The following is a 15,505-nucleotide window of genomic DNA, read 5'->3' as shown; positions in this document are numbered from 1 at the left end:
TATCAGGGGCTGGAGGAATGTCGCTTGTCTAATTAGATCTCAAGCGTTATGACCTAATCAGATAACACGTTCCTGTGCCGTAGTGTGACTGCGTCAGATAACGGTATCTGCATCATGGGGGCTGTTCTTGCCTCATGGGCTGACTGTTAGTTAACTTGATAGTTAGTTTAACCAGAATAGGGTCAGGAATAGGGGGATCGATTCAGAACCTATAGGAATACATGACAAGTCAGCTTCAAGGCCTCATTCAGGGAAAGAATGTCCTTGGGAGAACAGATTTTTATGTAGATCTGGGTGTCATCGGCATACATGTGGTAGGAGATATTGGCGGTGCGTAATACTTCTGAAAGCGGTTCAAGGTAGAGATTTAAGAGGGTGGGGGACAGAGTTGAGCCTTGGGGGACTCCAACCGTGATCGGGGAGGGAGCAAATAGGTTGCCATTGATTAGGAGTCTTTGTGAGAGATTCAGGAGGCCGGACTTGAACCATTCAAGAACAGGGCCATCCAGTCCCATCCTGATTTTGAGGCGTTCAAGGAGTTTTTCATGGTTGACCATATCGAAAGCCGAGGTAAGGTCTAGGAGGATTAGGAGACATGTTTTGCCTTGGTCAAGGGCTTGGAGGGCATCATCCATGATGTGGAGGAGGGAGGTTTGAGTGCTGTGGCCAGGTCTGAACCCAGAATGAAAGTCATGCAATGGTGGAAGCTGGTGATCTGTTGGCTCAGCTGCTGTTGTACACATTTCTCCAGCATTTTAGCAAGGAGTGGGATGTTGGATATAGGGTTGTAGTTGTCAGGGGAAGCAGGATCCACCGTATGTTTTTTTAGGATGGGGATGACTTGGCCGGCTTTGAAGGAGAGAGGTGTTGATAATTGCAGTCCAAGAAGGGATGATAGCCTGAGAGCCAGCGGCTAAGCAGTTTGAGGGGAGAGGGTCATTGAGGTGGTTGTACGGGTTAAGGGAGGATAGAATTTTTGAGACGGAGTGTTCGTAATAGCCTTTGAAGTTGGACCAATGCGCTTGGTTTTTTGGGTGATGCCTGGGGGAACAACGTGGAGAGCAGGGGCAGAGTCAAAGGGGTTTGGGACAGAGTGGCGTATCTGAGTTAATTTCCTGGGTCAATGATCTTGTTGGAGAAGAATGAAGAAAATTCCTCGCAAGATATCAAAGATTTAGCGGTTTATTTAGAGGTTTGTGCCAGTTTGTAAGATTGGCATTTGACCAATTTGAATAGTTTGCGTGGTTTATTCTTGGCGTTCTCCAGTTCTGTTCTGAATTATTTTTTATGCGTTGAGGATTTTCCTGTTGTAGGCATTTCTGGACTGGCAGAGAAGTTTTAGATGGGTTGCTGATGGGTGCTGTTTCCAGTTTAGTTCTGTCTTCTGGAGGGCTCTCCTTTCATTGATCCATTGAACCAGAGGTCAGGTCTTTGATCTGAGTTCTTTTTAGTTTAGTGGAGCAAGGTCATCTAGAATGTTGGATATGGCCGTGGAATAGTGTTCAGTGAGTTTGTTGGCCGTAGTGATATGGGGGGGGGGGGCAGCCTCACACCGAGCGGCCTATTTCCTGAGATCCAGGTTCTTGGTGTCTCTAACCCAATGTTTGGGAACCACGAGTTGTGGAGCCCATATCTTGTGGGTCCCAGGCAGAAATAACGTGATAGCATGGTGATCAGACCAATCGCATGGGTCTATAGAGATAGGTTTGACCGAAGAATCCTTTGCGATGATCCAGTCCAGAGTGGCGCCTTTTGAGTGAGTTGGGAGTGGGCAATCTTGGGTAATAGCTTGGTCGGCCAGGAAGTCTCTGATGGCGTTGACCTGAGGGTCCTTGGGGTCATACCAGTGCAGGTTGAAATGGACAAGAAAAATGTCTTTAGTGTTGGGGGAAACCATGGCTGTGATGACTTCCAAGAGGTGGTCAGTGAAGGTTTCATTCCTGCCTGGGGATGGTAAAAGATGTGTAGTCTGCACACTTGGGTGGTGTTGCTGCATACAGACAGAGCCAGGTATACGCAGGAGTCTGTGGGATCTGCCAGCAGTTCGGTAACGTGGAGGTTGGAGCAGTGGATGCAAGCAATACCTCCCCCTTTTTTCCTAGACTGCCTGTCTAGACTAACAATGTTATAATTGGGAGGGACTAATAGGTCTAGGCAGGGTGATGAGGATTCATTGAGCCAAGATTCGGTTAAGATCGCTATGTCCGATTTCTGGCTCAAGATGAGAACAGCGACATCAGCGGCATGCTTTACTGCTGACCGGCAGTTAATTAGTAGGCCGGATAGTGGGGGGGTCTGGGAGTGTCGTGGGTTGCGTCAGTGATGAGTAGTAGCACTAGGTTGCTATGGACGACTCCTCTGCTACGGACAGTAGCCGTTCTGTTGGGTTTGGTTGCTACCGTGCGGATAGCGTGTTCGTCACTCAGGTCTGAGAGTCATGGGGTTACCAGGGCAGAATTGTAGGTAAGCAGGAGGTCAAAAGCTTCTTCCTCCATGAGGTCTGGTGGACTAGGAGTTACAGGGGGAGATGTGTAGATGAGGAGGAGGTCCAGAATGTATTCTTCCGAGAGGTGGTGTGGCTGTTTCCGAGGACGCAGGTGTCTCAGGGCTATCGGTAATGGGTGACTGGGGGTGTCGTTGAGAGGGGGGAATAGGGTTCTGTGGGAGCTTGACATTTGAGAAGAGAGTTTTGTGAAGAGCAGGAGGTTTTTAAGTTCCAGAATGGGTTAGTGCAGCAGCTCTACAGTGGAGCGTTTCAAAATCCCAAACAGAGGGATGTTCTTGTGGATAGGGGGTCAGTGGCTTGGTGACTGTTCTGAAGGCATGCGCTGGTAGTAGGGTAGTGGGGCTAGGTCAATCAATGTCGTGAACCAATGGGGGGGTTCTGATAATCAAAGGGGAGGGAGGAGTTTGCTGACAGGAGGTCAGAGGTTTGTGGACATTTCTATTGGAATGTGGTTTTAGCATGGTGGAGGGGCTAGGTCGACTGGCGTCAGGAGCCCTAGGAGGAGTCTCAGTAGATATATAGGTAGATAGTCCACGGGTAAACACTTTGCCAATTTCAATTTTCCATTTTCAATACTGTCTGCAATATCACCAAGTGGGCAGATACAAAGCATTAGAGGAATACTTGAGTATGGGGAATTAACTATCAAATTTTGGTGTAGAAATAGGGAATGTGAAATCTTTCTCAGAGGCTCCAACTGTTAGAAAACACTAAGTGGACCCTTCGTTTTTTAGGACGTTTCACTTCACTGGGCCTGTAACTCTTCTGTGGCAAATCTTTCTTGTTACTTGAAAGGCTCGCCAGTGCCCGTGATTTGTCCAACTTTGACTGCTCTCTAATTGAGCTAACGAGCTGACGAGCTCTGGTTGATGCACCTGCGCCCAGCGAGTGGTACTGAGACCTGAGAAGACTTTGGGCAGCATCTCCAGCACCCCCAAAAAAGTGTTGCTCTCTACTGAAGAAGGACAATTATCCTGAAACATGTGTTTAGAGATACACAGCACTGGCTGCACCAACAAGGGTGAAAAACTAAAGCCTGACACCGAAGAAAGTGTTATCATGCACTGCATTTATTATGATGCATCGGGGCAAACTGAGTGCTGGAGTGTGAGGCAGTGTGCGCCCACCCCCCTCCTATTTGAAAAGGCTCCCTTGAGCTAAAGAGCTCTGGTTGCTGGACCTGCGCCCAGCGAGTGGTACTGAGACCTGAGAAGACGTTGGGCAGCATCTCCAGCACCCTCAAAAAAGAGTTGCTCTCTACTGAAGAAGGACAATTATCCTGAAACACGTGTCTAGAGATACACAGCACTGGCTGCACCAACAAGGGTGAAAAACTAAAGCCTGACACCAAAGTAAGTGTTATCATGCACTGCATTTATTATGATGCATCGGGGCAAACTGAGTGCTGGAGTGTGAGCAGTGTGCGCCCACCCCCTCATGTTTCCTAAGTTGCCTTCTCTTCCACAAGATGACTTTTGACACACATTTGCATGTGTGACACTGCAGGGTCAGTTTCCCTGAAACTACATTTCTTACGAATTCCACGTAGTAGGAAGGCTATCATGACACCTTGAACACCACATACAAGGCCTCGATACACATTGTGCAAACTTCAATATTTGTTTTCATCCATACGGTGACTAAGCTATCAATAGATCTTAACAATGTAGACATGATTAAGGTCTCAGCTCCAGAGCAATGTTTCCGTTTGTTATAAATGAACAAGCATTTCCAGGTTTCACCAGAGGAGCACTTTGCTGTCATTGCGAGATCACTATGCGCTGATCCTTCAGCCCAGCTGCTTGCTGATCTCTCAGCAAGGGATGTCCAATTTGTGAGTAAGACGGGGACTTAAAACCCCCTTACCTGAAGGGAAAGAATGCATCATCCAGATAGAAGATTCTTGGCAGAAAACATACATACATCCTAGGCATCTAAATTAGGGCACACATAGTGGGAGTACGCTTTACATATATCACTATATATACACACACCGCCAGTTGGTACTTATAGTTAGGACCTAGTTTCCATAGGAAAAGCATTTTTTTATTTGCTAATAACTTTGGCATCGTTTGAAGAAACTTCGCGAAATTCTCCCCCAAAAAAGTCTATCCAGGTCAGCTCCTATCCTGAAAGTTTGGGGGTGATTCATCAAGCGGGGGCTGAGAAAAAAGGGGGTCCCAAAATGCATTTTTCGTGTGTTCATTTCCATAGGACATTTTGAGACAGGCTACAGCCCGAACTGCTGAAAAGAATTACCCCAAATTTGGCAAACAGGTAGTGCTTGGTTCAGAAAGTGACCTTTTTTATAAATGGTGTAAATCAGTTCAGTAGTTGCTGAGAAATTCAAAAAAGAAAAGTTTTGATATCTATGGCCGTGGTGGATTTGTGAACCCTCCCGACCACGAGCTTTATTCTAATTGGCTGTCAACACTCCAAACCAGGAAGTGTTGGCAGCCATCTTGTAACTTGGTAGAACCGAGTTAAAGGAAAACAGAGAATTAAGCAGGAAAACCAAGAAAAGGGGGTAGGTTAAAACACCCTGACCCCCTATGCCTGCTCAGAGGGTCCCACCAAGATCCCCAGGGCCAAAAAAGCTTTTAAAAAAAGAAAAATCAGCTGGATTCGCGCTGGGTGCGTGAATATGGATAAAAAAAATAATAATAAATCGCAGGCTCCCGTACTTCGTTATTTTTAAGCCCCCGGATGGGCCAGAGGCATCCACAAAATGTGGAGCGGGTTCTACAGGAGCTCCCGCAGCCCCCAGGACCGCCACCTCCCCGGGGCTTCATTTATGTTTAGCAGGTGGGCACGCAGCCCGAGGACCACCACCTCCCCAGGGCTACATTTTTTAAAAATAATAGTGTGTGTAAAAAGTGGCATGGCCTCAGACCACCTCTCTGCAACACAGCTCTGTGGCGCTTACTGGAGGTACGTGGTGGGCTTGTTGGCCCTCAGGATTCAAGGAGATTTAATCCCCAACTTAAAACGCTCCACGGGGCGCGCTTGCACACTTGTCACATCAGGCCCCAACCCCTCCCTGCACCACTGTGCAAACGTGCCCCATGTTTCAAGTTGCAAGCATCCTTTACCTAGAACAGGTACAGCCTGGTTGCAACAGTGCAAGCTTCTTTCTCCTAGAACAGGTACAGCCTGGCAGCAGTGAAAGGTTCCTTCACCTACAACAGTTACAGCCTGGCAGGAGTGCAAGCTTCCTTCACCTAGAACAGGTACAGCATGGCAGCAGTGCATTCTTCATTTACCTATAACAGGTAAAGCCTGGCAGCAGTGGAAGATTCATTCACCTAGAACAGGTACAGCCCAGCATCAGTGCAAGCTTCCTTGACCTACAACCGGTAGAGAATAGCAGCAGTGGAAGCTTCTTTTACCTAGAACAGGTACAGCTCGGCACCAGTAGTGAAAGCTTCTTTCACCTACAACAGGTAGAGCCTGGCAGCAGTGCAAGCTTCCTTCACCTAGAACAAGTGCATCAGAAGCAGTGCAAGCTTCTTTTACCTAGAACAGGTACAGCCTGTCAGCAGTGGAAGCTTCCTTCACCTACAACAAGTACAGCCCGGCAGCAGTGCAAGCTTCATTCACCTACAACAGGTACAGCATGGCAGCAGTGCAATCTTCATTTACCTATAACAGGTAAAGCCTGGCAGCAGTGGAAGATTCATTCACCTAGAACAGGTACAGCCCAGCATCAGTGCAAGCTTCCTTGACCTACAACCGGTAGAGAATAGCAGCAGTGGAAGCTTCTTTTACCTAGAACAGCATTTAAAAAAACCTTTGAATTCACTGTAAAAACCATAGGTTTCAGGGACGTTATAGTTAGTTGGACATTTCACTCGTACACAACCATATAAATTCCCCAGTTATAGTTAGTTCAGCTAACTATAACTTGCAGCCCCGCAATGCACTGCTGATGACATCAGATATTACATCATTCATGACATGGTCAGTGACATCACTGATGACATCTCAAATGACATTACTGATGACATCATACACGTGAAAGCCTTCGACACTATGCCACCGCACCCTGATACAGCGCCTCAGCAACACCGGTATCCAAGGATCGGCCTTGGAGTGGATCATCTCGTTCCTCGCCGAAAAACCCAGAGAGTCCGCCTCCCCCGTTCCGATCCGCGGCCACCGAAGTCATCTGCGGCGTCCCGCAAGGATCCTCGCTCAGCCCCACCCTCTTCAACGTCTACATGAGCCTCCTCGCAGCCATCGCACGCCAACACAACCTCAACATAATCTCCTACGCAGACGACACCCAGCTGATCCTCTCCCTCACCAACGACCCCACCACTGCCAGAACCAGCCTCCAGGAACGAATGAAAGACGTCGCGGAATGGATGAAGCTCAGCCGTCTGAAACTGAACTCAGACAAGACGGAAGTCCTCATCCTGGGACCATCCCCCTCCACCTGGGATGACTCCTGGTGGCCCCCGGCCCTGGGCACCGCCCCCAAGCCAACGGACCACGCACGCAACCTGGGCTTCATCCTGAACTCCTCCCTCACGATGACCAAGCAAGTCAATACCGTCTCGTCATCCTGCTTCAACACCCTGCGCTTGCTCCGAAAGATCTTCCGATGGATCCCCACCGAAACTAGGAAGACGGTCACCCAGGCCCTCGTCACCAGCCGTCTGGACTACGGAAACACCCTCTACGCTGGAACCACAACCAGACTCCAGCGCATACAGAACGCCTCAGCACGACTTATCCTGGACATCCCCCGTCACAGCCACATCTCTGCCCATCTGAGAGTCCTGCACTGGCTCCCCGTCAGCAAGAGGATCACGTTCAGACTCCTCACACACGCACACAAGGCTCTCCACGACATAGGCCCCAAATACCTCAACAACAGCCTCACATTCTACACACCCACCCGCCAGCTCCGCTTGGCCAGCCTCGCCCTCGCCTCCGTCCCACGAATTTGCAGAACCACCGCCGGAGGAAGATCCTTCTCCTACCTGGCGGCCAAGACATGAAACTCCCTCTCCACCCACCTACGGCTGACCTAGTACCACCTCCCCTTCAGGAAACAACTCAAGACCTGGCTGTTCGATCAGTAGAGACTGCCGCCCCCCCCTCCCAGTGCCTTGAGACCCTCGCGGGTGAGTAGTGCGCTTTACAAATTTGTATGATTTGATTTGAAAAACTGAAGCACCTCCTCACACTCTAATATAACCTTTGATACACCCACTGTAAAATACAGACCAACATTTTCAAAACCATCAACACACCAATACCAGTTACTACATACGCACTCACTGATTCTATGTCAGGACCGGATGCGAGGATTATGCTCTTCTTTCTCCATTTATTGCATAGCAGCCATTTAAAGAACAACAAACTACCATTCCCATGAACCAAATGGAATGCCAAAAGACAAACATCACAGCAATAGAGAGTCTGTAGATAGAGTGTCCTTTCAATGCACCAATCAGGGTCTTGATAGTCCTCTGTCCCTGCCCATGAGTCCTCTTTCTTCACTGCTAGCAGCCAAGATAAGTCTGTTTTTTTTCTTGTTCCCATTGCCTGGTTTCTTACATGCATGTAGTTTCCTTGTTTTAAGCTTATACTTATTAGCGCTTTCATTGCAGGCTGTGCGCTGTTATTGTGGGCGTTATTTGCTTTCTCTGACACTTGTTGCCGTTTTCCTCATGGCGCGGTGAAGTCGGACGCGCGCGCCATTTCTTGACGCGTGTCACCCGTAGTGTGCATTCACCTGTATTGGTGTTATTTCCTTGCAGTGGTGTGTTTTACCCTTAATGGGGGTTTTCTCTCTACCTTCGCGGGCCGCCGCTACTCGGCGTCCCGCTGTGGCCGTGGGAGTCGGTAGCTCCCTAGCGGCCGTGATTGGTGCCGGCTTGCGGGGTCTACTTGACGCCTCTAGAGGGAGTCTAGTGACGTTCTCTGCCGCGGCGAGCACGTCTGAGTTGCCACGCATTCCTGAACGTCGGATCTCAGCGCTGCTTCGCCGCAAGAGCCTGTCTGTCCGTCTGCCCTCTACACCCCTGACAAGGGTCTGTCTATTGCCGTGAGGCACTTTTATTTGTATTAATTACGCCCCTTGAACACCCGATCCCTCGGATCAGTAGCTGCCGTTAGGCAGCATTTGCAGGCTGTTGATAGAAGGGGGTCTGTATTATTAAGTAGTTACGCTCTGTAGATCAGGGTCTGTACCGCAGATTCCTCTGCAGGGACCCAGTTGGCAGACTGCCCCTTTACAGTTTTGACAACGGGGCTGTTTGGGGCCTTGGACTTTGGGCTGATTATTGCAGACACTGTCTGCCCCTATTTCGGCTGACACCCCGCCCCCCTTGAATTGAGGCTTACCTCCTCACTGTGTTTTCTACCTGACAACTGTCTTACTTACCTGATGATGGCTGCCTACCAAGATGACGCCTTTCAGGATGACCAGTGGGAAGAGGACCCCTTAGCGGCGCTTCCCTGGAGTGATGAATTTCACGATGCAGTGGATGAGTCCATCCACAAGGCAGTGGAGCAAGCCATGATCCCTCTTGAAGAACGCCTGTCACGCAAAATTGACCAAGCTTGTGAACGCTGGACTAGGGTTGCGCAGACCTCTGTTACTACTCCTGGTGCTCACTGCCCTGCCTCTGACTCGCAATCACTACCGCCTAAGCGGGCTAGGGAGACTGGAGATTGAGATGCTTTCTCCCGCCTTAAGGGGGCTTTCCTAGCCAGTTGTGCGCCTGCGGCAGGTTCCCCTGCAGCCTCTCTGCCCTTCCCTCTTCTTCGGCGGCTGGGGATCCTACGGGCCAAGGGGACAGCAACGCTTCTCCAGAACAGTCCTGGTCTTGGCTCCCTTCTAAATCGGCTACGGATACTTCTGAGACCAACTTGTGCGCTGATATGCTGGACCCAGATGATGTCCTTCATGCGCGGTCTTCTGATTGGGCTCCTTCGGAGAAAGTTGCACAGTATGTAGCCAGCAGGATTCGCCGACCGCTAGAACCAGCAACCCGTAACTGCCTTAGGGCAGAGTGTCCGCACCCTTCGTTGGAGGGGAGGGTAGCCGCCACTCCAGAGATTGTCCCCAGAATGGCTACCTTCCTCCAGAAGTTTGTTAAATACCCCAAAAAAGGCATAGACAGGTCCCGGCGCGCTTGTCAGGATAAGTTGCTGGACGTCCTAGGGCCCGCCACCAAGATCCTGGATATGGCAGAAAGCAAAGGCCTCAGGTTCCCTCATTTCCCCAGATCACCTCTCTTCATGGGCACAACGCGTAGTGGTGTTCCTTGGAAACACCAATTTGCGTGATTTCGACTGAACGCCGCAGGTCTCTTCTCAGCAAGATTGACCTCAAACTGGAGGACTTGGCGGATACTGAGACGGGTCCAGTTGCCCAGGGAGGCCTTTTCGGAGAACCCTTTATTAAGGAGCTTGGGAGGTTTGTTAACACCTTTACCTCCCTGGATAGGGCCCAATCTTCCATATGTAAGGTGTTTCGCCCCGGGTTCTCCAAGGGGCCAGACAAGGTAGGGGTCACTCGTCCGGCCGTCCAAATCAGGGCAGAGGGCAAGGCTCCAGTCAAGGACAGTATCAGGATCAAGCCCGCTTCGGAAATTTCTATCCCACCTCTGGACGCAGAGGCAAAGGCAGAGGTGGCAGAGGCGGAGGTGGAGCCAATTCTTCCGGTGAGTATTCTCCCTTCTTCCCTTCTAAAAGTGGGGGGCCGTCTGGCGCATTTGTTCCCAATGTGGACTTCTGTCACGGGGGATGCTTGGGTTTTGCAAACTGTATGGGGATTTCATGTAGAATTCCTAAGCACTCCCTTGCAGGTTGTTCCTCCCCGGCTTCTCTGGTTTTCCGAAGCAGATGCCGCTTTGGTGGACCAGGACGTCCAAGCCCTTCTCGGGAAAGGTGCCGTAGTCAAAACCTTACCTCATCCCAAGCGTTTCCTCAGCAATCTTTTTCTGGTGGACAAGGTAGATGGAGGTCGGTGCCCGGTCATCAACTTAAGAGAGTTCAAAGAGTGGGTGGTTTACCGCCATTTCAAATATGGAGGGAATTCATCTCCTTCGAGACATTCTCAGACCGGGTGACTGGATGGCGCGCCTCGACCTCAAGGACGCCTATTTGGCGGTTCCTATCTTTCCTCCTCATCGCCGATTTCTTCAATATCCCTGGTGCGACAAAACTTACGAATTCACCACCCTTCCCTTCGGGCTCTCCTCCGCGCCTTGGTGTTTCACCATGGTTTTGAGGCCAGTGATAGAGCGCCTCCGGGCGTCCAGCATGAGGCTCATCGTGTACCTGGACGATATATTGTTGATGGCGCAGGATCCCAGGACACTATTTCGCCACCGGCAGACAGCGGTGGATCTGCTTCAGAATTTAGGGTTTGTGATAAACGAGTCCAAATCTACCCTGGTTCCCTCCTAGAAGGTCGTGTTCTTGGGTTTCTCGGTAGACTCTGTGGAGTCGACTCTCAGCCTTCCTTCTCGCAAGATGACGAAGATTCTGCACGAGCTTCGGAGGGCTCCGACCTTGTTGCGGATCTCCCTCAGACAGCTGGCTCAGATAGTGGGCCTCCTGTCCACCTCCATTCAGGCGATCTTTCCTGGCCCACTCCATTACAGGGTGCTTCAGCGACTCAAGGCAGCCCACTTTCACAGGGGCCGTCCTTACTCTTACAAGGACACCAGGGAGGAGCTACAGTGGTAGTTGGCCAACATGGAGGCCTGGAATGGTCGTGCCATTTTTGGGTCCATGCCAGATTATGGTTATCGAATCAGACGCGAGCACATCCGGCTGGGGCGCAACCTGTGGTAACTTTACCACGGGGTTGTGTGGTCAACGTCCGAACGACATCTACACATCAACTATCTGTAACTTTTGGCGGGTTCGTTCGCCATCAAGTGCTGGACGAAGGATTCAGTCCGCTCCAGAGTCCTTCTCAGGATGGACAATGTCTCTGCAGTCCGATATATCAATCACTTAGGAGGCACCCGCTCCAGAGCCTTGTCGGATCTGGCTGCAAACTTATGGCAGTACTGCCTGCAGATCTCAGTCACGGCGGAGTACTTACCGGGTCAGGACAATCAGGTGGCGGACTTTCACTCTCGCCACTTTCACGACCTAAGTCTTTGGAAACTGCACCCGGGAGTGTTTGCGGATCGTCAAAGCCTCTGGGGTCCTTTTTCTGTAGACCTCTTCGCCTCGCGGCTGGATCACAAACTCCCTCAGTTTTACAGCTGGCGTCCGTATCCTCTGGCGGAACGTACGGTTGCGTTTCTTCAGGATTGGCGACAAGAGACGGAGTATGCTTTTCCCCCGTATGCAATGATAACCTGGGTCTCGGCCCAGGTTTGTCGCCAAGGAGCGAGCGTAGTGCTCATCTCACCGATCTGGAGGTCTCAAGTTTGGTTTCCGGTTCTTCTGGAACTTTTTTGGGATTTGCCAATCCCACTCCCCCACTTTCCGACTCTTCTTCTGAGTCCGGACAGCAATCCTCACCCACTGATCACGCAAGGCGCCCTGAGGCTCATGGCGTGGCGGATTAAAGGGGACGATGGGCGGTCCCGGGCCTTTTGGGAGCGGCTGAGAATTTCTTATGCAAAGCCTGGGCAGACAGCACGCTCAAGCGTTATCGATCCACCTGGAGACGGTGGTGTCGTTGGTGTCTGCGAAGGGGTTTCAATCCTGTGGTAACTGATGTGACATCCATCTTGAATTTTTTGGCTTCCCTGGCGGAGGAAGGTCTCTCCTATAGAGCCATCAATACATTCAGGTCGGCCATTTCCGCGGGTCATGCTTTGGTGGAATTTTCTCCGGTGGGGGAGCACCCTTTGGTGTGCCTTCTTTTGCGGGACATTCGACTTTATCTTTCCCCGGAACCTCGCTATTTGCAGTTGTTGGATGTCAACAGAGTTTTGAATCTCTTCCTATCCTGGCAGGCGAACTGGTTCTTGTCAAAGAAAGAGCTTTCAGCAAAACTGGCCATGCTGCTATGCCTGATCTCTTGCAGCCAGTTCTCCAACGTTCGTGCTCTAGATGTTTCGGGAAGAATCTTCTATCCCTCAGGAGTGACGATTAGCATACGCAGGCGTACCAAATTTGGACGACCTGTATCTCCTACCCTGCGTTTCCGAATGCTCCGAAACTCTGTGATGTCGCTTGCCTTAAGGCTTACGAGGAAATGACAGAGGAGCTGAGGCTGCCTGGGGAACATCAATTACTCATTGCACTCAAGAAACCCCATAAGGCGGTGTCCTCCCCCACTATTGCTCGTTGGGTCCGTTGGATTATGCAAGAGGCGGGCATCAACCTAAGTATCTTTGGTGCTCATTCTACTAGAGGGGCTATGGCCTCCAAGGCTTTTACCCTGGGAGCTCGTCTACAAGACATTCTAAATGCTGCAGATTGGTCTTCAGACTCCACCTTTAAATGGTTTTACTTTAAACCTGTTGTTGACAAGGCTCAATTGGTGGTGAGCAAGATTTAAACTAGCATAATCCTCGCCTCCTGTCCGGACATAGAATGAAAAATGTCCTAGCTATCGTAACGGAAAGTTTCAATTCTATTAAGGACTCGGAGGCGAGGATTATCCCACCCAGGGTACAACTGTGTTGCTGGTTTTCCCTCCCACGTATCGAAGTAAGTAAAGTGTTTACTTTGAGTTGAAATACTGTACTCTATTACTTGTTTGACATGTTTTCTCTGCAGGGCTAATCCTTAGCCTTTTCTCCTTCTGATGATTGCTTTTGGTTTTCCAGGGGATTCATCTAAACATGAGATGTCTGGGTTGGCTGACTGAGCGACGTAAGAGGACTCATGGACAGGGACAGAGAACTATCAAGACCCTGGGGACCTCTGATTGGTGCATTGAAAGGACACTATCTACAGACTCTCTATTGCTGTGATGTTTGTCTTTTGGCATTCCCTGTGGTTCATGGGAATGGTAGTTTGTTTTTCTTTAAATGGCTGCTATGCAATTAATGGAGAAAGAAGAGCATAACCCTCGCCTCCGAGTCCTTAATAGAATTGAAACTTTCAGTTACGATAGCTAGGAAATTTTTCATTCCTAGGTCTACACACACATCCACTCATTCACCCATGCAATCACTCATACATGCAGTCACTCATCAATACAACACTATCATATGCACTCATACACCTATACATTCACACAATGCCACTCATCCATGGAGTTACTCACACACCTAGTCAGGCATGAAAACAATCAATTATACTCCCATTTACTCACCTATACAGTTATACACACACCACCTCACTTATTCAAACATATCATAACACATACTTACTCTCTCATACAATCACTGATACAAGTACACACTCATCCATACAGCCACTCTCACAATCACTGACTCTCCCGTATAGTCATTTATATACTCCAACTCTCACATACACTGCCTTTTACATATGTAGTTACTTGGACTTATACCACTGAGACATCCGTTCACTCACCGACACACCCATATACACACTCACCCGCTCATACAGCTGTTTCCACATGCACTCTTGAACCCATACACCCAGTAAATCAACCACTCACACATCTATGCACAGTCACATACCTCTCACGCACACACTCAGTCTCCCATACAAATACTCAGGCAACCAATCAATAACCCATATAGACACTCATGTAGCTACTGACCAACACATGCAGCAGCTTACACACACACATAATGATATATACTTTCAGACATGTTAGTCACTAACTCATGCATTCAGTAAGACACATTTAATCACTCACTTATACTGTAAGTCACGCACCTACTAAATCCTTCTTCCAGACACTTATACACCCACTCATTCTTCAATACACCTTGGCATATATATATAAAACACATTTAAACTTTACAGAAACACACAGTCACTGGATGATGTCATCAGTGATGTAATTTGAGATCTCATCAGTGATGTCACTGACCATGTCATGATGATGTAATATGTGACTTCACCAGCAGTGCATTGCAGAGGCGCAAGTTATTGTTAGCTGAACTAACTAGAACAAGGGAATTTCTATGGTTTTGTACGAGTGAAATGTCCACCTAACTATAATGTCCCTGAAACAGTTTTTTTTTCAGTGAATATATATATATATATTTTGTTTTTATATGCCGCCATATATACATTGTCTTAGCAAGGTGGTGGAGCTCTTCATTCTGCTCACTGTCCCTACATTGCTTATAACTTTTATTTGCTTCTGTCTATTGATCATAGCTGCACATATATTTTATACGAGAATCACGATGGTTGAATACATATTGAAAATGCCCCACTGTGTATTCTTTGTATATTTCTTGGAGAGAAAGAGAGCGGTAGTGACTGAGCAAAAAGGTTCTAGATCAGTTACCAGGAGCTCTGCGAGTGGTTCAAGGATGTCATGTTCTGTGGTTGCCAAAACCATTTGCTACCTGTCTAGGTTTAGGGGTGCATCTGGTGGCATTGTGGGCTAGTTGGTCTCAAGGATGACATAGCCTGCAGAAGAGCGTCAAATCAGTCTGGCACGAAATGTACGTTTATGTTGCCCAACAAATGCACAGTTCCTACTGAGAAGTGTGGAATTACACAATACTAGCCAAATTTTATGAAGGCCACTTTTGCATGAGCAAATACACAAGTTTACATTTGCTCAATAAAAATCTGCTCAGTGATTGTGTAGTGGTCTTCCAAGATGATGTGCTGATACATGGTGATACAACTGATTCTCATGATGAAGCTCTTTTTCACGTTCTTGAAGTTATGCAGGACAGTTGTGTTGTCTTGAAACAAGGACAGTGTGTGTTTTAAGTAAAAAAAGATTGAATATTTAGGTCATGTTTTGTCCGAACAAGGTGTTGAACCCAGACCTGCTCAAAGCTTTCGTGGATAGCCCAGCTCCCATAGAAAAGAAATTTAATGTACAAAATGCGGTAAGATCCATGCTATGGTTCTATCGTACAACACCTCACTCTTCCACTAAAGTTTCCCCTTATGAACTTT

At 48.8% G+C, this 15,505-nt stretch overlaps 1 protein-coding gene across 1 annotated transcript in view; it reads right to left on the bottom strand.

Moving 5' to 3' along the window:
- The window catches only part of LOC144798642 (transmembrane protein 272-like), a 1,182,125-nt gene that overhangs the window by 538,615 nt on the left and 628,005 nt on the right, over positions 1-15,505 (bottom strand). The gene's annotated exons all lie outside the window — the stretch shown is intronic.

Source organism: Lissotriton helveticus, chromosome 12 (assembly GCF_964261635.1).
Source record: "Lissotriton helveticus chromosome 12, aLisHel1.1, whole genome shotgun sequence".
In the NCBI taxonomy this organism is placed as follows: Eukaryota; Metazoa; Chordata; class Amphibia; order Caudata; family Salamandridae; genus Lissotriton; species Lissotriton helveticus.
Note: the sequence above shows the minus strand (reverse complement) of the source record. Positions and strands in the feature narration are given on the sequence as shown.